Source organism: Erinaceus europaeus, chromosome 1 (genome assembly GCF_950295315.1).
Source record: "Erinaceus europaeus chromosome 1, mEriEur2.1, whole genome shotgun sequence".
NCBI classification, from domain to species: Eukaryota; Metazoa; Chordata; class Mammalia; order Eulipotyphla; family Erinaceidae; genus Erinaceus; species Erinaceus europaeus.
Window position 1 is genome coordinate 160,927,005 of NC_080162.1, and position 6,402 is coordinate 160,933,406.

At 39.3% G+C, this 6,402-nt stretch overlaps 1 protein-coding gene across 2 annotated transcripts in view; it reads left to right on the forward strand.

Moving 5' to 3' along the window:
• Window positions 1-6,402, forward strand: part of RAD54B (RAD54 homolog B) — an 80,746-nt gene that overhangs the window by 15,013 nt on the left and 59,331 nt on the right. The window lies entirely within an intron of this gene.

Genomic DNA, 6,402 nt, shown 5'->3' on the forward strand with positions numbered 1-6,402 from the left:
AGGGTTCCTTTGTTCTCCTTCCTCCTCCTCTTCTTCTTCTTCTTCTTCTTCTTCTTCTTCTTCTTCTTCTTCTTCTTCTTGTCTTTAAGATGTGCAATCAGGCTGTTTATTTGTGCTTTTTCTTGTTTCCTAATGTGTGCTTGTATAGCTATGAACTTCCCTCTCAGTACTGCCTTAGCTGTATCCCAAATATTTTGATAGCTTGTGTCTTCATTTTCATTGTATTCTTGAAACATTTTGATTTCTTCCTTGATTTCCTCTTTGACCCTGAGGTTGTTAAGTGTACTGTTGAGTTTCCACATTTTGGGACGATTACTAATCTTTTGTTGATTGTTAAGTGTTAGTTTAGTTCCACTGTGGTCTGAGAAGATGCTTGGGATGATTTCAGTGCTCTTGAATTGGCTGATGCTGTCTTTGTGGCCTAACATATGGTCTATCCTTGAGAATGACCCATGTGGATTTGAGTAGAATGTGTATTCCAGTTTCTTGGGATGAATGACTCTGAGAATGTCCAATAGTTTTTGTTTGTCTATCTCTTCGTTTAGCTCCCTTATGTCTTTATTGATTTTCTGCCTGGATGAACTGTCCAGTTGAGAGAGTGGGGATTTGAAGTCCCCTACTATGACTGTGTTGCTGTTAATATATTGCTGTAGCTCTTTCAGTAGACATTTGATGTATTTAGATGGCTTCTCATTGGGTGCATAGATGTTTTATTTATTAAGTCCTCTTGATTGACTGATCCTCTGAGCATTAAGTAGTGTCCATTCCGATCTTTTTTAATCTTATCTCTCGTTTCAGATATAAGAATAGCTGTTCCTGCTTATTTTTGTGGGCCATTGGCTTGTATGATAGTTTCCATTCTTTCACTTTAAGTTTGTGTTTGTCTTGTTGAGTTAGGTGGGTTTCCTGTAGACAATATATTTTTGGGTTGTATTCTGATCCATCTTCCTATTCTGTGTCTTTTAATAGGTGAATTCAAGCCATTGACATTTATAGATATCAAAGATTGAAGATATTTTAACGCCATACTTGTAGAGTTTTATAGTGATCTGATATATGTCCTATATCTTGACTATTTATAGAAGACCTTTCAGAACTTCTTTTAGGGCAGGCTTGGTGATAATTGATTCCTTTAACTGTTGATTGTCTGAGAAGGTTTTGATGCCTCCATCTAGTCTGAATGACAGTCTGGCAGGATTTAGTATTCTTGGTTGAAAGCCTTTCTTATTGAGCACTTGATAGATATCTTGCCACGTACGCTTAACCCACTGCACTACTATCCAACTCCCACATGTGAAATATTAAATGTACCCATATCCACCCAACATTCTTACCAACTAAGGATTCTAATCACATATAATATTCTTTTTTTTTTAACCAGAGTGTTGCTCAGCTCTGGCTTATGGTGGTCGGGGGATTGAACCTGGGACTTTGGAGCCTCGGGCACTGGAGTCTCTTCATATAACCATTATGCTAGCTACTCTATACCCACATAAAATATTCTTTGCCTGGTCTCTTTATCAACAAACCCTTGGCATTTTCAATATGCCTGAATTTGTGTGATGTTAGGGGAAAAATGATTTTTAGTGTGCTGAGAAGATAGCATAATGGTTATGCAAAAAGACTTTCATGCCTGAGGCACCAAAGTTTCCAGGTTCAATCTGCTTTACCCCCATAAGCCAGAGCTGAGCAGTGCTCTGGTAAAAATAAATAAATACATTTTATGATAGATCATTTTAGGGTAATTAATGAGATAGGATATTTTGTATTTTATTAACATTTCACTTCTTTTAAAATTTATTTTTGAGGGGCCGGGTGGTGGCACACCTGGTTGAGCACACATGTTATAGTCCACAAGGACCTGGGTTCAAGCCCCTGGTTCCCACCTGAAAGAGGAAAGCTTTGCAAGCAGTGAAGCAGGGCTGAAGGTATCTCTCTGTCTCTTGCCCTATCACCCCCTTCTCTCTCAATTTCTGGCTGTCTCTATCCAATAAATAAATAAAGATAATAAATGTTTAAAGAAATTTATTTTTGAGAACTTTTGGATAATTTTTTTTTTTTTTTGCATTGTGGGAATCTTGCACATGTATTTCATTGCTGGGATAGCCTGAGGGTGCTTCTTCCCGAGCTAGTGCTCTCTGGGTTGGAGAGAACTCAACTGGAGCTGATCTAGGCTGCTGCGTGGGAGAGGGATCAGGAACTCGTGACGCACTAACTTCGCAGGAGATACACTCTGGAACTCTCGGAGCCGGAAAGCAATTTCCAAATGTCTTTAATCAGAAGAGCAGCTGTTTTTATACTCTCCAAGTAGGGTGGAAACAGGATGTGACATAGAGAGGGTGGAGCAAAAAGTGACTGGTGGAAGATCAGGGTGTGACAAGGAGAGTGGGTGGAGCAGGTGAGAATTCTACCACTAAACCACCAATGCCCTGGAGGGAGTGTGGTGCTTTATGTAAATGTAGAAGTGATTTATGTAAATAGACCAAAGCTTTGAATGGGATCAAATCAATCCCTATATAGGCATATGGTTAAGCAGAAGCCAGGGGGAGCTGGCATACTACCCAACATTTCATCATTCCAGGTCAACTTTTTTTTTTTTAAATTAGTGATTTAATATTGATTTACAAAATTATTACAGATATAATTCCATACCTTTCCCACCACCAGAATTCTGTGTCCCCATTTCCTCTATTGGAAACTGTATTAGTTCTCCCAAGATCATAGATACGGGTTGACTTATTTATTTTGTTTTTTAAAGATTTTATTTGTTGATTGATGAGTAGGGAGAGAAAGAACCAGACATTACTCTGGTACATGTGCTGCCAGGAATTGAGCTCAAGACTTCATGCTTGAGAGTTCAGTGCTTTACCCACTGCACCACACACCCATTATTTCTATAACTGTCTATCTATATTTATATATATTTGTCCATTTTTTTCTTCAGTCCTGCCTTCTCTTCATTTCTCAGTTACACCTACTACTTTTGAATGTCCTTCTACCCCCTATACCCCCCTCTTCTGTGTCCTGATGGAATTTGAGTTCAGAGTCCTCTGGTCATCTTCCCCTAACAGTTCTCCCCTATTGGGAGTATTCTTTATGGGGTGCAGAAGGTGGGAGTTCTGACTTCTGTAATTGCTTCTCTGCTGGACATGGGCATTGGCAGTTCTGTCCATAACTATTTCTTTTTTTATTTTTTAATTTATTATTTAATTTATTTTTTATTGTTTGCCTCCAGGGTTATTGCTGCCTGCATTATGAATCCACCGTTCTTGGTGGCCATCCTTTTTTCCATTGTTGTTTTTGTTGCTGCTGCTGCTCTTGTTGTTAGATAGGACAAAGAGAAATTGAGAGAGGAGGGAAAGACAGAAAAGGGGAGAAAAAGATACACACTTGGAGACCTGCTTAACCATTTGTGAAGCAATCCTTCAGGTGGGGAGCTGGGGGCTCAAACCGGCATCCTTGCAGCAGTGCTTGTCCTTTTTTACTATATGCACTTAACCCAGTGTGCCACCACCTACCCCAGCCTGTTTTTTTTTTTTTTTTTGCCTCCAGGGTTATTGCTGGGGCTGGGTGCCTGCACCATGAATCCATGGCTCCTGGAAGCCATCCTCCCCCTTTCTTTGTTGCCCTTGTTGTAGCCTTGTTGTGGTTATTATTGTTGCTATCGTTCGTTGTTGGACAGGACAGAAAGAAATGGAGAGAGGAGGGGAAGACAGAGGGGGATACAAAGATAGACACCTGCAGACCTGCTTTACCGCCTGTGAAGCAACTCCCCTACAGGTGGGGAGCCAGGGGCTTGAACCGGGGTCCTTGTGCTGGTCCTTGAACTTTGCGCCACGTGAGCTTAACCCGCTGCGCTGCCTTCGACCCCCACCCAGCCTGTTTCTATCTTTCCCTAGTGGGTTCTGGAGAGGTGAGGTTCCAGGACACATTGGTGAGGCTGTCTGCCAGAGAGTTCCAGGTGAAATTGTAGTAACATCTGCAACTTGGTGGCTGAAATGCATTAAGATATAAAGCAGGACAAAATGTTTTCATGAGCAGGAACCATAAAGTAGGGATAGAGCAGATGGGAATAGGAATTTTAGGGTGGATAGAAGGTTGGAAGTCTATTTTAGGTACATTCCTTAGGGCCCATGACTGTGGTAGTTTTTGCTGGTGGTTGATAGCTAACCTGCCAAGTGGACTAAAATATTGTCTGGGAAGACAGTGTCAGAGTCGAGAAGAGGAGTAGAAAGCTGGATCAGGGCTGAGAGTAGTCCCCAAACTTGAAGAAAAAATATAAATACAGTTAACTATTTACCACATCGATCTGACCTGGGGCTCATACCTATTCATATTTACCAGGCCAAATTTTTGTTTAGAGACAGGCAGAGATATCACAGCAACAGATCTGGCACTTCCTATATGATTTGCAGGGCCTAGAACTTGGGCTACATTCATGGTAAGGCAGATGCTGTACCTGGTGAGCTGTCTTCCAGTCCCTGTATTTTTATTTTATTTATTTTGCCAGAGCACTGCTCAGCTCTGGCTTGTGGTGTGGAGGATTGAACCTGGGACCAAGGACCCTTAGGTATGAGAGTCTTTTTGCCTAACCATTATGCTGTCTTTTCTACCCTAGTCCCAGTATTTTTAAGATAATACCTTTATTTCCCCCCAAAATAACAAAATATTATATAATGACAGCATATATTGTGTTCTTTCCTTGTGTTGAATAGAAAATAAAAATTCTGTTGAATTTATTTATATATTTATAAATTCTGCAAATTGCAAAGCATGTCCTAATTAGCATAGACTATAGAACAAGTTTCAAAAAGAAATAGGGGTCTGGCTTTAAGTTAGCATGTCATAGCAGTCTACACTTATTGAGGAATTCCTCAGGGTGGGGGGGAATGCTTATTTGTGAAGGGGAAATTTGGGCTTGTACATTTCAGGAACATATATGTACGAAATATCTGAGAAATGCTTTTAGGAACATCGTTTTAGCAGGGTAATGATAAGAGTCTGAAGTGGGCTCCAGTGTGTCCACGTTTTTCTGTCCAGAGTAATAAGTCATGAATCAGTAAAGGGATCTGTGACTCTGTCTTGCTCCAGGTGAAGCAAAAGAATGCTAACAGTGAGATCATCACAACATCCAAACTGTAAACTGGGGCCTTTGTGTGTTTTTTTATTAATCCTATAATATCCATATCAGTATTGACAGGAAGGAAAGGGGTAGAGTTGCACAGTTTGTTTGATTATACTTGGCTTTATTGTTTAAAAGTACAGAAAAAAAGCAGCTGTGACTTTGAATACCTATGGCAAGGTCAATTTTCATTGGCATCTTTATGAACGAGGATTATATGCATTACTGTTTTTTACAACTAACTGCAATAAAATCATTCAGAGGCAGTGAAAGACCAAGACTAAGAAGAACCAGTTCACTTATCTGGGTTAAGCCAGCCATCACCTAGCAAACATTCTTTAGAACAACCAGTAATCTTTCACATTTTCCCTAACAATGACACATATAAACTTCTAGTATATTGTTCAGTTCACAGAGTAAACTCAATAAATTCACTTTGCTTATATATTTCTGTAGAACTAAAATTACTTACTTCAATTTACTTTTTATTTTCCTTGGGCCTTGCATCGTGCTTGGAATATTCCTAACGAGTATGTGGTATTTGTTTTAGTATGTTTGAATACATTTTCCCTACCTGGAGAAACGTACACGTCAGGAGAAAATGGGTTTATTTTGCTTGCGTTGTTATTTATCACATGTTTTCAGACAGGGACTGGAAAATATATTCTAAACTTGTAAGCTGTTGGTCTTATCAAAGATTGGAATTGCTGTTTCCTTTCATAGTATAAATTATGTGAACACAGTTAAATATCTTATTCTGTAATAATAGCAAATGCCATTTTGTTGTGTTCAGTTTTAAGGCATGTGTAGGCAGTTTCTCAGCATGAATGGTGGATTTCACACAATGGAACAGGCTAGCATGTTCACACACATTACAGCTAGAATGATTCTATTGTTTAAAAACATTTCTTATCTGCTTTTTAGATTTAGTATTCAAGAAAAATTTCTTCTTAAGTAGCTGAAGAAATTGCATTGTCTACTGTAGGTTCCAAGATGAAGGAGAAGCTTAGCTTTACTGTGGAGTTTCAGTGTGGGTGTAACCTAACTAGCTAGAGGATATGCAATTCCTGATTGACAGCAGGACCAGCATTATGCAGATTTTGTAAGAGAACAGCAGCTCTGAAACAGTGACTGGAGACCGTTAGGAATCACTGTATCACCACACATATCACTAGTTTTTCATTTTTTCTGTTTACTGGATTTGTAAATAAATAGCACAAAATAGTTCCTCTTTTGTTTTTATTAAAGTAATACTGCAGTTCAATTTCAGTCTATCAGCT